Here is a 20,590-nt window from a genome sequence, read left to right on the forward strand (position 1 = left end):
GTCTATGCACAAATGCTACACTAAGGTTGAAAATACCAAAACACACAACACACACATAAAAAAAACTGAACAATACACATGCACACACGTTGGGTCTTAACTAGAAGAAAGGGAAGAAGAAGACCTACCTCCAGGGTGATCCGACGATTGTGGGGAAGGAGAGAACGGAAGATGCCTTTGGATTTGCCTCCCGTATTGTTCAATGATGCTGGAACGTCACCATGAGAGTGTGTTTTGCAGTTGCACCACGTTGGAAATCCACCGAGGATAGGAAAGGAGCCGATTCGCGATCGGAGGGCTTAGAAAACCGGATGAAGGTAGAGCCGGTTCTTCTTGTTGGAGTGTCTCGCACTTCCACGCAAGAAAACTGCTTTCCACCTCTGCTACTCCTGCAAAAACACAATAAATCAATGTTAATACCAGCAAGGAAGACAAAGAAATGAAAGAGATGGTGAAGGGAGATGAAGAAATGCTTGGAATTCTAGCAAAGTCTTGATCTTCAATGGCAAATGGCGTGAGATGGAAGGTTGGAAGAGGGGCTGGAGCAAGAATCACAAGGGGGTGTGTGAATTCCAAAGCCAAAAACGTCTAGGGTTTGCTAAAAAGTTCTATTTATACTTTTTGTCTTTTTCAGAAAAGGGTTTAAATAAAAATATTTTACCCTGCGCCACTTTCTGAGGGGGTTTTCTAAAAATATTTTCTAAATGGGTATGGATATGCGTGTGGGTTGGATTTGGGCTTTCTAAAGATTGATCCAAGGTCCAAAACAACCTAATTGGGTCGGATATGGATCCGATCCACCTCGAAATCCATGTATGAACACTAAAATAGTCATAACTCTCTCATTTTAACTCCATTTTTTTTGAAATTCGAACCACAACCCCTTGATATTAAAATACATCTAAACATGGGTTTTAAACCTTAAACTCACTACAAAATGCATGAATAAATAGCTAACATGATGTGCATTTCATGCATCATCACCTCGCATCTATGAAAAATACCGCCGACATTTATTATGCCATTGAGTGTGACAATCAGGGTACCTACAGACCGAGTAAACCTCATGTGAGCGGCTCATGGCCGAGAGAAACATCGCATAGGCAACAGATTTCAATCCACACTACTGGAGTAGCCGGGGTACACCACTATTGGCAACCTCGACCTCCCTAACTCTAAGTGATTGGAGGCTAGAGGATACCATTGCTCCTCAAAACATGTCATAAAAAATGATCGGTTACTCAAGATTGTACCATCCACCATCTCCAAGGTGAACCGTTTATTAATGGGCTACCGGGTGGTTTATCTTTTTAGGCTTTAGTTAGTATCATTCCCTTCTTTCGAGGTACTTAGGCACATTTGTCTTGTGTTCCTCAAAGGACAACACAAACACCATGACGAGGTATACCCGCTCATTCACGTGCTCTAGCATATCTAGGCTAACAGGAGCACTTCGCCAGTGAAGGCGACATCAACATATTATTTTAGGGGTATATCACATTTTATGCATAAGTGAGTTGAACTCACGAAATGGGTCCATCACTCAAACATAACTTGCCATGGAGTTCCAACATGCAACAAGATCTCAGACAATATGTCATATCCCTACTGTGGTGTTCCAAGCCCCCTTTGTTTGGGGATGAATCAAGTGTCAAAGTGTAACATGCAACATGATTTATACAGAAATGCATGTGAATACATTTGAAGCGTTATATGGCATATAATGCTATAAAACTTCGACACTTGAATATCAAAACATGCTCATAATAGGCAACTCACAACCCTGTCAGGATGTGCGAGAAGTGCATGTGACATGGTGTAATTCATTAAGCATGCTGCAAATAAAATTTTAGAGTTCAAAAATGTGTTGTTTCATTAAAACCATCATGCTGCCCAATATGTGTCAAGTGTGCAAAAATTTTGCAGCCTATAGCGTGCTGCCTTGAGTGTTGAATGCATAGGAAAAATGGCAGCAACTAGAAGTTGCTCTAAAAGTGTGACTATCAATGCTAGCTGCAGCAACCGACGTACTGCCCAAGAGCACACTTACCATAGAAAAATGCAGCAAGGAATTGCTGCCAAAGAGCATCAACCTGCAGCATGAAATGCAGTAAAGGAATTGATGCCAATGAGCATCAGTCCTATAGAGGAACACAACAAAGGCATTGCTTCCAAAAGCGTTTGTTCTGCCGAAAAATGGCAGCAAATAAAGTGCTGCCACAAACACTTTTATGCAGAAAATTGGTAGCAAGCCAAGTGCAGCCACCTTACGCTTTTCTGCAGAAATTGGGCAGCAAACAAAGTGCTGCCACCATACGTGTTTCTGCAGAAAATTGGCAGCAAGCAAAGTGCTGCCAAGAACGCGATGTTTTACCATAATGCTTCGATAGAACCATTCATAGAAAAAAATTGTGTTTGTAAGTCATGAATTCATACTCAAGCATCTAAGTGAAATTTGCTGCAAAATTATAATTATGTGAGCACATCGGTATATAAGTATGCATTTATATCCAAAGGCTCAAGCTTAATTCAAATAGATGGATATGTTTGTCCGCCAAAATAAATTGAAAGTAGGCATAACCGATTGTTAAAACTATATTTTGTTGTTCAAGGATTCATTACTAATCCGATTCACTTTATCACGCAAACATACTCCTTGAGTGTATATGTTCATATACATTTTGGTTTCTAATTTGGGAACGGAAATATATATATATATATAACGCCCCAACTTTTTATAGTAAAAATTTTGGAGTAATTTTTTTTTTTTTGAAATAGCGGAAGTGCGAAAAACACAAGTCGGGTGCATTACAGGGTAAAATAGAGAAGTAATAAAAGCATACCATTCATTGATTAAAGCATTAATGTCATTAATTACATCCCATGACAAAAATGTAAATCTACTAATCAGAGTTCAAACAGAAAACACTGAATAACTGAGATCTCTTGACTACTTCCATACGTGACGCCCACGATACTCCGATTTAGTTGCTTCCTGAAAAATATTTAAAGCAGAAGGGTCAGACTCCCCTGTCTGCGTAAGAAGCATTATATTCATATGTGGTGCTCAGTGTCTTGTGTACAAATATGTGCAACAATTGTAGATATAGCTAGCATGGAAATTTATATCATTCTAAGGAAAAGATTATGCTTTCTAATTCATGATACAATGCAAAAGATAACTGAATTAAAGATACAATTATTGACATTAGCAAAATCTGTAGATTCTACAAGTTTTAAGAAAGTCATATCAACAGTACACCATTCTTCAAGGATGAGTATTTCATTTAACTTAAATTATTTAATGTTTATCTTACTCTTACCCTGTGGGTACGCACATGCATATACATTGTAGTGAATTGAGACCATACGGTGAGATGATTAGCTCTCACGAAAGCACGAACGTCCATGAAACTTGTACCACCTACCCTCTCCAAGGTAGATCATGGGTCCAGTAACATACACCATCTTTCAGGTGTACCCAGAGCCCTGGGAAACCAGTAACATATACCGTTTTCAGGTATACCCAGAATTCCGGGAAACCAGTAACATATACCATCTTTCAGGTATACCCAATATCCCATATTTAAGTTATATAATGCATATTTTGTATTTTGTTAAATTCTTAGTGCAAGTTATTGCACCATAGGGGTTTTCCAAAATCCCAACCCACATTCGGGGTGATCTTAGTGTATGCGTATTACCCACTAGAAGCCCAATAGGCGGCAACCATAATTTCTCAGAATTTTGGTTCAACTTTGTGTCGAGTGCTTATACATTCGGCATTTTAAGTTTCGTTTATGAGCTCGAGTGTACGTTTCGTACCCGCACTGGTTACGCCGCAACATGGCATTATCCAACTTTATACTTTCTTAAGTGCTCGTTTGACACTCTCAACATTTAGCGGAACCACATATTTATTTCTGAACTCTTATTTTATCCTAAACAAGAAATAACCTTCGTTGTGCAAATATCTGTATCATGTGTGTTTCAAGTATTGGACATAATCCTAAAGTCCATATGTGAATCACATATTTAGTTTACCATCGAAACTATTTCCTTCATGGATATTTCATTTTCTTTCAACGCACTGTGGTGACACAACATTATTTCATATGTATGTGATAAAATTTCAATTTTGATAACATGCAAATATGCCCATTCCAAGCAGTTAATGGCCGGAATAATAAGGTATGCATTCTTCTAACAATTCAATGGTTTGCCCAGAACAAGTGAATCAACTGCAGTTCAGCTAAGGCAGTGGAGAAAGATGACAAAATGGAAGAATTCGATGAAGAATCTTTTTGAAGACTAATGTGCAAATGTAAAGTTCATTAAATGGCTTAGATTCTTGTAAGAGCCTTACTTAAAGTGCATATTTCGATTGCATTTCACCAAAAAAGTCTTTAGAAAAACTTTTCTAAAAGAACCCCTCATGAAAATTATTTTAGAAAACTCTTTACTTAATTTTTCATGTTTATTAGTTGACCAATAGACTCACCAATCAACCAACCTTTTCGCTTCAAAAATTTTTTTAGCAAAAATGTTATTTTTTTTGTAAAATTAGTCGACCGAAGAATTTATCAGTCGACCGGAAAGAATGTCTGTTTTCTGGAAAATTTAACAGCAGTCGACTGAAGGTTTTATCAGTCGACTGACAAAATATCAATTTTCTGAAAAATTTAGCAGCAGTCGACTGATCAGAATGTCTGTTTTCTAGAAATTTTAGCATCAGTCGACTGAAGGTTTTATTAGTCGACTGAACAGAATGTTTGTTTTTTTTGGAAAATTTTAGCATCAGTCGACTGAAGGTTTTATCAGTCGACTGAACAGAATGTCTATTTTCTGGAAAATTTTAGCATCAGACGACTGAAGGTTTTATCAGTCGCCTGATCAGAATGTGTGTTTTCTGGAAAAAATTTAGCATTAGTCGACTGAAGGTTTTATCAGTCGACTGAATAGAATGTCTGTTTTCTGGAAAATTTTAGCATCAGTCGACTGAAGGTTTTATCAGTCGACTGATCAGAATATCTGTTTTCTGGAAAAAAATTAGCATCAGTCGACTAGAGGTTTTATCAGTTGACTGATAAGAATGTCTATTTTTTGGAAAAATTTAGCATTAGTCGACTGGAAGTTTTATTAGTCGACTGATCAGAATGTCTGTTTCCTGGAAATTTTAGCAGCAGTCAACTGAAGGTTTTGTCAGTCGACTGAACATATTATAAGTCGACTAACTATTGTTCCAGTCGACTAATTTTGTCGTTTTTTTGTAACTTTTAAAAGGGTGTGTCCTTTTTATTTTTCAAACATTTTGATCATTCTAAATGGACTGTTTTGCCACCTTTTCATCCTCAATGTATGGAATCTTTCAACCATAAATATGAGTGCATTCCACACTCAAAAACACCAAATCCAATCGAATTACCCATTATGAATGATATATCCTTATTTTACCATGATGTGAAATAGCAATCACGTATACATAACTTCAGACTTGATTAAGACCATTCAATCTATAAAGTATGAAAGGTGTATTGAACAAGAAAATACAACCAAACGATAATTTCATGAATAATAATCCGAGATACGAATTAGGTGATACTCATATATATTTTATTATTTTATTTTTCTTTGTGAGCGTTTAATACAAGGCTAATACTACTGATCCCACTGTATAGAGTAGATCGATTCACGGACCAAGGTGTTTTCCAGTATCCCCTCATAGGTTCCACGCCATTCGCCTACTTAAGATTGTTTCGATCTTGAATCGTCATGGCTAACGCCCACACCAAAAATATATGCATTTCCCTACATAGATTCGAACTGTAATTTTGATATAAGTACTACATGACACTAGGCATACACATAGGAACATAATGCCCTTACCTCTTCGGAGCTTCTTGCCGGTGATAATGGTGGTTCTCTTGCCTTTACGTTGGAGCCCACTTCGTCACAAGGGAGAAGACCGTCATGATAAGCTATGGAGGTCGACCACTATAGTGGGAGAGAAGGAGAGAAACGTAGAGAGAGAGAGAGAGAGAGAGAGAGTAGTCGTCTCCTCCTTTCCATCCAATTTAATTTTCTTCCCTATTTACGGAAACTTTGATTTTCAAAAAGATCAACCTCCAGCCCCACGTTTTGTGTGGTTTGTTTAGAAACTTCCTAGATTGCCCCTTTTTCCTCATTAGCAAAGTGTTTTTCCAAGGTTGCTTTATGGGTACCCCCATCACATTTGGGGGGGGGGGGAATTTCCCATATTTCTTGGAAAAGGGGAAGCACAAAAGCCAACTCCCACACATTTATTGTGGGAGAGTGTCTAAAAAGTAGGGGTTTAACTCACCCATGATTTTCTCTTTCTATATTTTTTTTTCAAGTAAAATTTTTAACTTGTGTGTGTAAAAAGAAAAATCTGTGCACATGGGGTTTTGAACTTAGGTTTCCAACCTAAGGGATAACAAGCCCCACCAGTTGTGCTACATTGTTTTTCATTGCAAAGTGTGTGAATTAAATTGTATTTAACCCTATCTGTTTTATTCCGGATTTCATAAAAATATAATGCTTTTCACTTCTACGTGGGCACCCCGGGGTTTTGAACTCGGGTTGTGTCTCCACACAACCGTGCGTCTTACCACTACACCACACCATCACTTGGTGTTTACTTTTGCAAGAAAATTCCTTTTATGTCATATTTGGACGTTTTTCCTTGTTGATGAATTTCTTCTATTTTCAAGTGGATTTTTCACCCGTTGGTTCTAAACTTGCACTCTCTCACCATAAATGCGCTTCGGATCTCACGCTATTATCTCAAAACCATCAGGTTTCTCCACTTGGCCTCATGAACCGGGTCGAATCATCGGATCTCGCTAAAGTGCAGATCCAAGTACCCTTTCTAGTATTCATTACCGGGTTCGCTCTACTGGCCCGCAAGCCTCAAAATCATATTGAATATTTCATAAACCATATTATTTCACATAAACACACGTTTTTGTTTCATTGAAAATTTCTTAAAATTCATGGGTTTTACATCCTATCCTCCTTAAAAAGGATTTCGTCCGCGAAATCACAAACATCAATCGACAAAAAGGTTATGGTATTTCTTAGTTAATGGCACGTCTTTTCCTTCAATGGAGTTGAATCAACTCAAACTAAATTTTCAGTAGACTTCTTTGGGCAAAACTTAGCAATATGTCCTGGTTGCTCACATTTGAAACACTTGCCATTATAAAGAGGGCAAACTCCGAAGGGATGATCCTCATTGCACCGTCGACAAACTTGTTGAGCCTTTGGCTGTTGCGATTTCCTTTGTTGTTGGCGGTTCGGGTAGCCTTCCTGTCGCATTTTCTTTTTTATAGGTAGTGTGAACTCCCTTTCACTAGGATTTTTCTCATTAGTACTCACCTTGATCTGTTGCTCGGGTTTATTCCATTGATTCTTTTGCTCTTTGACCCAGTCTTCTTCCAATAGGGTCGCTACTTCGATGTCATCATCGAGTGATTTTGGCCCTCGGGTGAACACCTTGGTCCTCAAAGCTGGCTTCAATCCACGAGCAAACTTCATTGCTCGATCCTCTTCCATGGTGTATACATTTGGGCAATATCATTCTAGACAACGAAACTTAGTGATATAATCCGCCAGTGTTGTTGCCCCTTGTTGTAGGTCTAAAAAATCTTGCATCTTCTTACTACGTTCATGCTTAGGGAAATATGCAGAGTTAAAAACCTCAACGAACTCGTCCCAAGTAACCTTTTCATTCTGGAACTTGACCTCAGAGATCGTGTCCCACCACTGCTCAGCATGGTCCTTCAAACGATAAGTACCGAAGTTCACCTTATGTTCCTCTGGAATATTCAGAACACAAAAAATACGTTGTATCTCGTGTATCCATGTCTCTGCAGCTTCAGGGTCCGTCTTTCCCTTAAAAGCAGGAGGATCCATTTCCATAAAGCGCTTGTAAGTGACTGTCCCTATATTCTGCCTATCTTGGGCCACCTGTTGGAGGTTAGCACCTACTTGTTGCATTGCAACCACCTGTTGTTGCACAACCTCGGCAAGGTTATTCACAGTGTCCATGATATCGTTGCACCTGGCCTTCCATGCCATCTATTAGGATAGAAACATAATAATAGTTAATCGTTAGGTTACACAATTATGCTTACTAAGTAATATCCCTAGCAATCTTTCATAGTTCTCAAATGCACGATGCACAATTCAATCAGTGCCACAATAAAATTTATTGGTGCAATAACTCATTCTATACATATATTCTTCGAACAACCTCAAGCGACACTGCATAAGGCCGCTATCGTCAGAAAATCACCATTCTAGATGACCCACGTTAGAGAATTTCCACTCTAACACACTATCCGGAAAATTACCGCTCTGATATCATAAATAAGGAGTCGTCACTCGAATGACATCGTTAGAAGATCATCATTCTAACGGCATTGCTGAAGAATCATTACTTCATTAGAAAATCATCATTCTAATGACATTGTTAGAGAATCACCACTCTAACGACATTGTTGAAGAATCACCACTTCAACAGCATCGTTAGAGCATCACCACCCAAATGGCAGCGCTAGAGACTCACCACCCTAACAGCATTGCTGAAGAATCACCACTCCAACAACCTTCATTAGAGAATCACCACTCTAATGGCATCGTTAGGGAATCACTACCCTAGCGGCATCGTTAGAGAATCACCACTCTAACGACATTGCTAGAGAATCACCACTCCAACACCTTCACTAGAGAATCACCACTCTAATGGCATCGTTAGGGAATCAACACCCTAGCGACATTGCTGGAGAATCACCACTCCAAAAACCTTCATTAGAGAATCACCACTCTAATGGCATCGTTAAGGAATCACCACCCTAGCGGCATTGTTATTGAATTACCACTCTAACGGCATTGCCGGAGAATCACCACTCCAACAACCTTCATTAGAGAATCACCACTCTAATGGCATCGTTAGAGAATCACCACCCTAGCGGCATTGCTGAAGAATCACCACTCCAACAACCCTCATTAGAGAATCACCACTCTAATGGCATCGTTAGGGAATCACCACCCTAGCGGCATTGTTAGAGAATCACCACTCTAACGGCATTGCTGGAGAATCACCACTCCAACACCTTCATTAGAGAATCACCACTCTAATGACATCGTTAGAGAATCACCACTCTAACGGCATTGCTGAATAATCACCACTCCAACAACCTTCATTAGAGAATCACCACTCTAATGACATCATTAGAGCATCACCACCCTAATGACAACGTTGGCATTACCAGGAATCACCACCTGAGCCAACCCAACTCACCACAATCCCTTTCGACTGTGGTTGGAAAACAAGAATTTTTACAACGCTCTTTCAAAAACCATAACACCCAGAAGTCTGGTGTTATGTAGTCCCCAACTATGACCCTCTCAGGAGTCGATTGCCATCATCGGCAACCCAGAAGCCATTTGCTAAGCATATAACATCATTTACGTTCTCATCACCAAGAACAACTGGGGATCTACAACATCCTCCAATGAGGAACTCAAAGGTTGAACAGACACAAACAAGGCTTTCGCCTTCTGTCTGAAAGATTATTCGGGGACGTACCATTCATCAATGATAGAGTCACTAACATCTCCAACGAAGTTGGAAAAGGAAAAACATTAACTTAGAACCTCATCTGATGACTCTTATCAAAACAATCATTGTTTCCAATATGATTGGGATAATAATTTTGAGACTCGTTACGATTCACCAATCATTTTCGAGAAGGCAAAATACAGAAGCAGTCTCTGAGTTTCGGTCCAGAACTTCAACTCTCACAGGAGTTGACACGAAACTAAGTTGGGAAGCTATGCCCTCAAGCACATCCCTATTTCCCATCAAAAAAAAAAATCTATAACGTACTTTAGGTGGCACTCATCTTCTATGTATCCTCTAATGGGTCTCATGATGTAAATTGTCGCCCATCAGCTGCATTGCAGCAGCCTGCTGGCCTACCACTTCGGCCAAGTTATGTAGCATCTTCATAACATCATTGCAACGGTTTACCCAAGCCATTTGTTTGGGCACTAAAAAGGTCGTTACAACCTTAGTTATAAACCCATGAAAATATAATATGAAATTATATGTTTTTGTCTCTACATTAAGAAAACAACATTTCTAGATACTTACAGAGCCATCGCGGTCGCTGAAATAGCCAAGATCTCAAATTATTCAGTCCTGCTCTGACACCAAAGCTGTAACGCCCCAATTTTTTATAGTAAAAATTTTGGAGTAAATTTTTTTTTTTTTTTGAAATAGCGGAAGTGCGAAAAACACAAGTCGGATGCATTACAGGGTAAAACAGAGAAGTAATAAAAGCATACCATTCATTGATTAAAGCATTAATGTCATTAATTACATCCCATGACAAAAATGTAAATCTACTAATCAGAGTTCAAACAGAAAACACTGAATAACTAAGATCTTTTGACTACTTCCATACGCGACGCACACGATACTCTGATTTAGTTGCTTCCTGAAAAATATTTAAAGCAGAAGGATCAGACTCCCCTATCTGCGTAAGAAGCATTATATTCATATGTGGTGCTCAGTGTCCTGTGTACAAATATGTGCAACAATTGTAGATATAACTAGCATAGAAATTTATATCATTCTAAGGAAAAGATTATGCTTTCTAATTCATGATACAGCGCAAAAGATAACTGAATTAAAGATACAATTATTGACATTAGCAAAATCTGTAGATTCTACAAGTTTTACGAAAGTCATATCAACAGTACACCATTCTTCAAGGATGAGTATTTCATTTAACTTAAATTATTTAATGTTTATCTTACTCTTACCCTGTGGGTACGCACATGCATATACATTGTAGTGAATTGAGACCATACGGTGAGATGACTAGCTCTCACGAAAGCACGAACGTCCATGAAACTTGTACCACCTACCCTCTCCAAGGTAGATCATGGGTCCAGTAACATACACCATCTTTCAGGTGTACCCAGAGCCCTGGGAAACCAGTAACATATACCGTTTTCAGGTATACCCAGAATCCCGGGAAACCAATAACATATACCGTCTTTCAGGTATACCCAGTATCCCATATTTAAGTTATATAATGCATATTTTGTATTTTGTTAAATTCTTAGTGCAAGTTATTGCACCATAGGGGTTTTCCAAAATCCCAACCCACATTCGGGGTGATCTTAGTGTATGCGTATTACCCACTAGAAGCCCAATAGGCGGCAACCATAATTTCTCAGAATTTTGGTTCAACTTTGTGTCGAGTGCTTATACATTCGGCATTTTAAGTTTCGTTTATGAGCTCAAGTGTACGTTTCGTACCCCCACTGGTTACGCCGCAACATGGCATTATCCAACTTTATCATTTCTTAAGTGCTCGTTTGACACTCTCAACATTTAGCGGAACCACATATTTATTTCTGAACTCTTATTTTATCCTAAACAAGAAATAACCTTCGTTGTGCAAATATCTGTATCATGTGTGTTCCATGTATTGGACATAATCCTAAAGTCCATATGTGAATCACATATTTAGTTTACCATTGAAACTATTTCCTTCATGGATATTTCATTTTGTTTCAAAGCATTGTGGTGACACAACATTATTTCATATGTATGTGATAAAATTTCAATTTTGACAACATGCAAATATGCCCATTCCAAGCAGTTAATGGCCTGAATAATAAGGTATGCATTCTTCTAACAATTCAATGGTTTGCCCAGAACAAGTGAATCAACTGCAGTTCAGCTAAGGCAATAGAGAAAGATGACAAAATGGAAGAATTCGATGAAGAATCTTTTTGAAGACTAATGTGCAAATGTAAAGTTCATTAAATGGCTTAGATTCTTGTAAGAGCCTTACTTAAAGTGCATATTTTGATTGCATTTCACCAAAAAAGTCTTTAGAAAAACTTTTCTAAAAGAACCCCTCATGCAAATTATTTTAGAAAACTCTTTACTTAATTTTTCATGTTTATTTGTCGAACAATAGACTCACCAATTGACCAACCTTTTCGCTACAAATTTTTTTTTAGCAAAAATGTTATTTTTTTGTAAAATTAGTCGACCGAAGAATTTATCAGTCGACCGGACAGAATGTCTGTTTTCTGGAAAATTTAACAGCAGTCGACTGAAGGTTTTATCAGTCGACTGACAGAATATCAATTTTCTAGAAAATTTAGCAGCAGTCGACTGATCAGAATGTCTGTTTTCTAAAAATTTTAGCATCAGTCGACTGAAGGTTTTATTAGTCGACTAAACAGAATGTCTATTTTTTTGGAAAATTTTAGCATCAGTCGACTGAAGGTTTTATCAGTCGACTGAACAGAATGTCTGTTTTCTGGAAAATTTTAGCATCAGTCGACAGAAGGTTTTATCAGTCGACTGATCAGAATGTCTGTTTTCTGGAAAAAATTTAGCATCAGACGACTGAAGGTTTTATCAGTCGCCTGAACAAAATGTCTGTTTTCTGGAAAATTTTAGCATCAGTCGACTGATCAGAATGTCTGTTTTTTGGAAAAAAATTAGCATCAGTCGACTAGAGGTTTTATCAGTTGACTGATCAGAATGTCTGTTTTCTGGAAAAATTTAGCATCAGTCGACTGGAGGTTTTATCAGTCGACTGATCAGAATGTCTGTTTCCTGGAAATTTTAGCAGCAGTCGACTGAAGGTTTTATCAGTCGACTGAACATATTATCAGTCGACTAACTATTGTTCTAGTCGACTAATTTTGCCGTTTTTCTGTAACTTTTAAAAGGGTGTGTCCTTTTTATTTTTCAAACATTTTGATTATTCTAAATGGACTGTTTTGCCACCTTTTCGTCCTCAATGTATGGAATCTTTCAACCATAAATATGAGTGCATTCCACACTCAAAAACACCAAATCCAATCGAATTACCCATTATGAATGATATATCCTTATTTTACCATGATGTGAAATAGCAATCACGTATACATAACTTCAGACTTGATTAAGACCATTCAATCTACAAAGTATGAAAGGTGTATTGAACAAAAAAATACAACCAAATGATAATTTCATGAATAATAATCCGAGATACGAATTAGGTGATACTCATATATATTTTATTATTTTATTTTTCTTCGTGAGCGTTCAATACAAGGCTAATACTACTGATCCCACTGTATAGAGTGGATCGATGCACGAACCAAGGCGTTTTCCAGTATCTGCTCATAGGTTCCACGCCATTCGCCTACTTAAGATTGTTTCGATCTTGAATCTGTCATGGATAACTCCACACCAAAAATATATGCATTTCCCTACATAGATTCGAACTGTTGGTTTTGATAAAAGTACTACATGACACTAGGCATACACATAGGAACATAATGCCCTTACCTCTTCGGAGCTTCTTGTCGGCGATAATGGTGGTTCTCTTTCCTTTACGTTGGAGCCCACTTCGTCACAAGGGAGAAGACCGTCACGGTCAACTATGGAGGTCAACCACTATAGTGGGAGAGAAGGAGAGAAACGTAGAGAGAGAGAGAGAGTAGTCGTCTCCTCCTTTCCATCCAATTTATTTTTCTTCCCTATTTAGGGAAACTTTGATTTTCAAAAAGATCAACCTCCAGCCCCACGTTTTGTGTGGTTTGTTTAGAAACTTCCTAGATTGCCCCTTTTTCCTCATTAGCAAAGTGTTTTTCCAAGGTTGCTTTATGGGTACCCCCATCACATTTGGGGGTGGATTTCCCATATTTCTTGGAAAAGGGGAAGCACAAAAGCCAACTCCCACATGTTTATTGTGGGAGAGGGTCTAGAAAGTAGGGGTTTAACTCACCCACGATTTTCTCTTTCTATATTTTTTTTTTCAAGTAAATTTTTTAACTTGTGTGTGTAAAAAGAAAAATCTGTGCACATGGGGTTTTGAACTTAGGTTTCCAACCTAAGAGGTAACGAGCCCCACCAGTTGTGCTACATTGTTTTTCGTTGCAAAGTGTGTGAATTAAATTGTATTTAACCCTATTCGTTTTATTGCGGATTTCATAAAAATATAATGCTTTTCACTTCTACGTGGGTGCCCCGGGGTTTTGAACTCGGGTTGTGTCTCCACACAACCGTGCGTCTTACCACTACACCACACCATCACTTGGTTTTTACTTTTGCAAGAAAATTCCTTTTATGTCATATTTGGACGTTTTTCCTTGTTGATGGATTTCTTCCATTTTCAAGTGGATTTTTCACCCGTTGGTTCTAAACTTGCACTCTCTCACCATAAATGTGCTTCAAATCTCACGCTATTATCTTGAAACCATCAGGTTTCTCCACTTGGCCTCGTGAACCGGGTCGGATCATCGGATCTCGCTAAAGTCCGGATCCAAGTACCCTTTCTAATATTCGTTATCGGGTTCACTCTACTGGCCCGCAAGCCTCAAAAATCATATTGAATATTTCATAAACCATATTATTTCACATAAACACACGTTTTTATTTTATTGAAAAATTCTTAAAATTCATGGGTTTTACAATATATATATATATATATATATATTGGTTTACATCCGGCGAGAAACACTTGAGTCTGGACCTCAACTTGGGTCCAGCATATGTATGACTGAAAGTGTCCAGCCATGCTTCCAGCTGAGGCAAGCACCTGGACTGAACTTGAGTCTGAGCCATTTTGGTCAGACCCAATCTGAGCCAAGCATACAAAAAATAAAACTAGTTTGGGTCCGGCCAGCGCAAGAGCTAAACATATATATCTTATTATACATATACGTTTCCATTTATCCCTTCTCTCTCTCTCTCTCTCTCTCTCTCTCTCTCTCTCTATATATATATATATATATATATATATATATATATATATATATATATATATATATATATATATATATATATATATATATATATATATATATATATATATATATGGGCATACCCACCTTAATGGTACGGTACCATTGCCTGCACCCAACTCGGCCCAGCCGAGTGGCTGCGCCTACCATGCGGCAGCCGCCCGGCCACTAAGGCATGCCTAGGTTTGACCCAAATGAGGTCAGACTAGGGTCACATCAGTCTAACAGACCGACCCGGTCTGAACCACATGGTTCAGACCCTGGTTTGAGCCTCCCAGACTGACGCCAGGTCTGAAAAAAAATAACTGGTTTCCCTTTTGTTCTCTCTTTTTTTTTGCAAGTTGGGGTGTCAGAAATGGCATCCCTTGCTCTCAACGCAGCAAGGGTGCGTTCCAGCCACCCCCACTTAAGATTTTTCCTTATGTTTGAGGTCCATACAGCCACAAAGATGTCGTGGGGCACCCAGCCATGGTGTGGGTCGAAAGAAAAAAAAATGAAATGCATGAAAGAAATCTTGTGCGTGTGTTTTCATAAGATGTGCATCCCATACATGAAACAAAGAAAAATACAATTGTTAAGAGTTCTAATCTGCCTAGCCCCCCATGCATGCAAGAATTGCATTGGGGATGCACGTCTTTATGCTTGAGCATTGAGATATTTTTTTTTTCAAAAATGGAAGTTTGGAGAGGAATCTCACCATGTATTTTTTTTTTGGAACAAGAGAACTACTCTAAAAATGAGAAACTCCTCTTGTTTGGGCATGTAGAGGGGATTCCCAAGTGGTACCCTACCCTACACACTAGCAAGAAAGAGAAGAAGAGAAGGAGGTACGATCAACTAGAGTGAGAGGGAGAGAGAGAAAGAGAGAGGAAAGGGAGAGAGAAAGAGAGGAGAGAATGAGCTCTCTCTCTCTCTCTTCCTTAGTGTTTTATAGTCTAAGGTTTAAGATCTAACGGTTGGGACTTAATCTATAAAATGGATGGCTAGGGTTATTTCACTTAAGTGTCACAACCTTCTTGGTGGTGGCACACTTGTAATTAACCTCTACAACCCCCACACTCCCCTATGAGGTTCTTTCCTCTATTTTTTTTTGAAAAACTTTTCAGTAATGCCTCTAAGGCACCCCCCCTCCTCCCCCCTCATCTTGTTTGTCATATCCTTCATTATTTTAATTTATTTTAATTTATTTTCAAATACACTTAGGTTTTTTAAGAATCTTTCTAAATTCTCGTAAAAACTTAAGCATTTTCTTAAAAACTACCTCTCTTACCAAATTGTCTAAAATGTAATGGGTTTAAGCAGGATGGCCTGTCTGGTCTTGGACAATGCCCTTTCTCATATGAATATACTGTCTTTGCGGGCTACCCGCTCTTGGACAATGCACTTCCTCACAAAGACTTAACGCTCTAGCGTATTACCTGATATGGTCATACACGCCCTCACAGAGAATCCTTTGGGAACAGTTCCTCAATGGTTACCATATTCAGTGAAAACTACTCTCATACATGCATCAATATAATTGATCACTTGTGATCATTGCAAAAATTTTCCTCTCGTTCCTATCTTTCCTTTTTCCTTCCTAGCCACTATTCCCTTTTTGAAGGGGATTAAAAGATAGAAAAGAAGAGAGAGGAGAAAAGGAAGAAGAGAGAGGAACTCTTTTGCAAAGGTCTCACTTGACCTTAATTTTAAAAATGTTTTGAAATTACTTGCCTCTGTTTTGAAATATTTGCGAGAAAGAATGAAGAGACGAGATTCACTCATTGGTACGAGGTTCGATCGTTCCTGGGGCCTTTACTAGGGGTAATCAAAACAAGGATCGAACTTATGCCTTTTGCTTTGCCTAAATATTGTCTAAGGATTTATTTTAAGACTAGAATGCATAAAGAATCATGCTTGTGCAATGTGAATGAAAAGATATATGCTTTGAAGAATAATTTTAGAAATTTTGGGTTTTATCCAAGTGATTTTGAAATAAATTTGAAAATATTGTGAAGAAATAGTTCTTGAGAGCTGAAGATAGACTTGGAAAAGCTAGATTTTGAATCTAACTTAAGACTTGAAATAGATCTAGAGAAAGAGACTTGAAATTCTAAGTCTTGGAATAATCAGAGAATAGATCTTGATTTTGAAGAAATGAAGAGAAAAAGAGGTTCAAAACTGAGATAGAATATTTGAAATAAGAATGAAATTTTCAAAGTCAAAATGAGCTTTGATTTTGAGTTTGAATCTAGAATTTCGAAATTGAGATGAAATTTGAAAAGGAATTGAATTCCGAATTTAAAGTTTAAAATCAGAATGGAATTTGGATTTTTAAGAAATCCAGATGAGATTTGAAAAAATGGAATTGAGTTTTGGAATTGGATTTGGAGTTTGAAGTTCAGAATTTTCAAATGAAATTGGATTTAAAATCTGGAATCCAAGATGGAATTGGATTTGAAATCTGGAATCCAAGATGAAATTGGATTTGAAATCTGGAATCCAAGATGAAATTGGATTTGAAATCTAGAATCCAAGATGGAATTGGATTTGAAAACCTGGAATCCAAGATGAAATTGGATTTGAAATTTGGAATCCAAGATGCAATTGAATTTGAAAATCTGGAATCCAAGATGAAATTGGATTTGAAAATCTGAAATCCAAGATGGAATTGGATTTGAAATCTAGAATCCAAGATGGAATTGGATTTGAAAATCCAAATGGAACTTGAAAATAGAGTTGGATTTCAGAAATCTAGATGGAATTTGATTTTGGAAGTGGATTTAAAAAATCCTAAATCAATTTTTGAATTTGGGAAGGAAAGGAAGATGGAATTTGGGAAAAATTGATTTTCAGAGAAAATCAATTTTTGATCTTTAAGATCTGATTTAGGTTTTAAGAGATGAGACTTGGAATTTTGGAATTTTGAGAAATAAAGAACAAAAATTTGAATTCAGACTTGAATTCTGAAATCATAAGATGATTTGGAAGATTTGGGAATTTAAAGTGAAGAATAAAGAATAAAACTTGATTTTCAAAATCATGAGATGAACTTCAAATTTCAAAGTTTGAATTAAACTTTGATCTGAAATATTGAATTGAATTTGAAATTGAATCCTGATTCTGAAAATGAATTTGGAATTTTAAAGTTGAATCGAACTTTGAAATTTGATTTGAGTTGGAAATTGAATTTTGAATATAGAAATGAATTTGAAATTTCAAAGTTGAATTAAACTTTGAAATTGGGATATTGAAGTCTGAACTTTGAAAATAAGATAAAATTGGAAATAGAAAGATGAATTTGAATTTACAGATAAGAATTGAAGATTGATTTGAGAAATGAGAAAAATATATGAAAATTTATATCATAATCACTTGGATTTTTAAAGAAAACTTGAAATACTTTGAAAAAATGATGTAATTCTATCCTAAATGATGAAATGAATTAAAAGAATTTTGAAAATTAGATTTGAAAAACATATTTTATTCTTTAGGAGAATTAAAATAAGATTGAAGATATAATACATTCCTGACTATGGTCATAAAATATATTATAAAATAATCTGCATTTAAATTCTGATAAAGTATAAAATACATTTTGGTGCTTTTATAGGGTTTGAAATGAAATTAACTTTCAATATATCCTAACTATGGCCATTGATACATATTTTAATTTAATTTTACAAGTCAAGCCCTAATAAAAGGAAGAAAAATTCAGAAAATATGATGATTTTTTAAGCAGATCCAGTATGGATCCAATGTTATTCCATAAAAGATAAAAATCCTAAGTATTGTTCACATTTTGACTATGGCCATAAATGCAAATTGTCTACTTAGGATTTAATTACCTTTTATTAGAATGGTGCACGTGCCATTCATGTTTCCATTCATGAATTTTTTGAATAAAAGCAAAAAGTGACTACTGAAAATGAAGTGATAAACACAAATGATGAAAGAAATGCAAATGCAGATATAGGTATTGGTTGGTGCGGTGGTGATGACACAGACAAAAATGCTAAGGAGATGATTCTGATAAAATTAAAATGATGCCAAGGAAACTTACACTTCATTGGGATTATTTGATTTCTGAGAATTCAGTACTATCCCTTGTCAACTGATGAAAATGAAGATCATAAGCGAGAACCTGATCTAACCCAACATCTGTAATCAAATTTACAACAAGCTTTTGCTGTAATAGATCCATGCCCTTGAATCTTTCTATCTGTTCTAGCATATCTTAAGCAGATAATTTAGCATCCCTACAGAATTTGTTGATTCTTAACTGGATCCCTTTCCCAGGCCCAATATCATCACAATTTGGGTAACCAAACTTAGCCTCTCATAATGAGTCTTTATTATATTACCTTTGAAAGAGCCTGACACCCACTGGTCCATCATGCAGTGACCTCGAAGGTCTTTTTGTTTTTAACAACATAACCTTCTTGTTAGCTTCACAAGAGACATTTGCTAGGAGCAAACAATGCAAAATATTGTGAAATCCAATGCAAAATGAGTAGAAGATATGATAATGATTTTAATCCCTGAACCGAAATATTCTGGACAACGGATATGGTGCTAATGAACAGATTTCACCACGATATACAGGATCTAAAGACATATAATTACATACAAGAAATGAATTAGAATTTGAAGCCACCGATCAAAAATAAAATATAAATAGTAGGAGATGATGCTAACCGATATAACGACCTATGAGACAAAGAGATGGTGGGAGCACTAATTTAATTTACACATGGGTAAACCAGAAAAAATCAGTGTTAACTTGCGAAATGCAGGGAAATTGCCGGCAAAGCTTGGATATAAAAACACTTGTGCCAAACTAATCGAGTGAAGAGTGTGAAACCATGACAGCCGATCATGCGTGTATGCAGAGGACTCAAAAGTAAGGACGCTCCTGATTAGATGGGGTGTTAAGTTATATGATGATATGACTGACCATGCTACTGAAGGTCGCCTGGATCCCTCTGCGACAAGTCATGTCACAGGAGAGCGGTAGAAGTTGACACAGGGGATTAGTTATGCAAATGAAATAGCAGATTATCATAACAGTGCAGGAAGTCAAGTCTGATGGGTAATCCCAAAATGAAAACAGAAAATCTGAAAATCAAATGATGACTAAAACGCAGTCCAATTATCAAAGAAAATTCAATGTAAAAGAAGATTGAAATAAAGCAAGATGTAAATTGGAATCATGAAAGCACAGTGATTCAGCTTTATAATGAGGAAATATGATGAAATTACAAGAAGAATATGAAATTGATTGAAGATTTCAGCCAAATGAACTCAATCTAATACTGGATCAAATCGGATGTCATGAAGAAACCAGTTCCAAATGCAAAACAACAAAACCAAAAAAAATGAGATTGAATGGAAATAAATAGTTAAAATTACAGGGATGAAAGGAAATGACAGCATATCGCAACATAGAGCATAAACGTGAAAATTACATAAAGTGTTAAAATGAATTATAATGAATATCAGATTTCAGCAATATCCACCAACAATAATGTCAATGAAAATCAAAATATCATGGCCAACAAGGGCAAGAAATCAGACGTCAAAACAGAGATCAGATAGGAAATTCAAAATTCACCAGAAGATAAAAAATGAAAGCAAAATTTAGCAGGAAAAGTTGGATTGGGATTCGAATGAACCCTATCAGATTATTGAATCTGATAGCCTGAGCCCAACAAGAGTAAAATTGTGATATAAATAAAACAGAAATACGAAAAAAAAG

This window comes from Nuphar pumila, chromosome 1, assembly GCF_984573655.1.
Source record: "Nuphar pumila chromosome 1, dmNupPumi1.hap1.1, whole genome shotgun sequence".
NCBI lineage: Eukaryota > Viridiplantae > Streptophyta > Magnoliopsida > Nymphaeales > Nymphaeaceae > Nuphar > Nuphar pumila.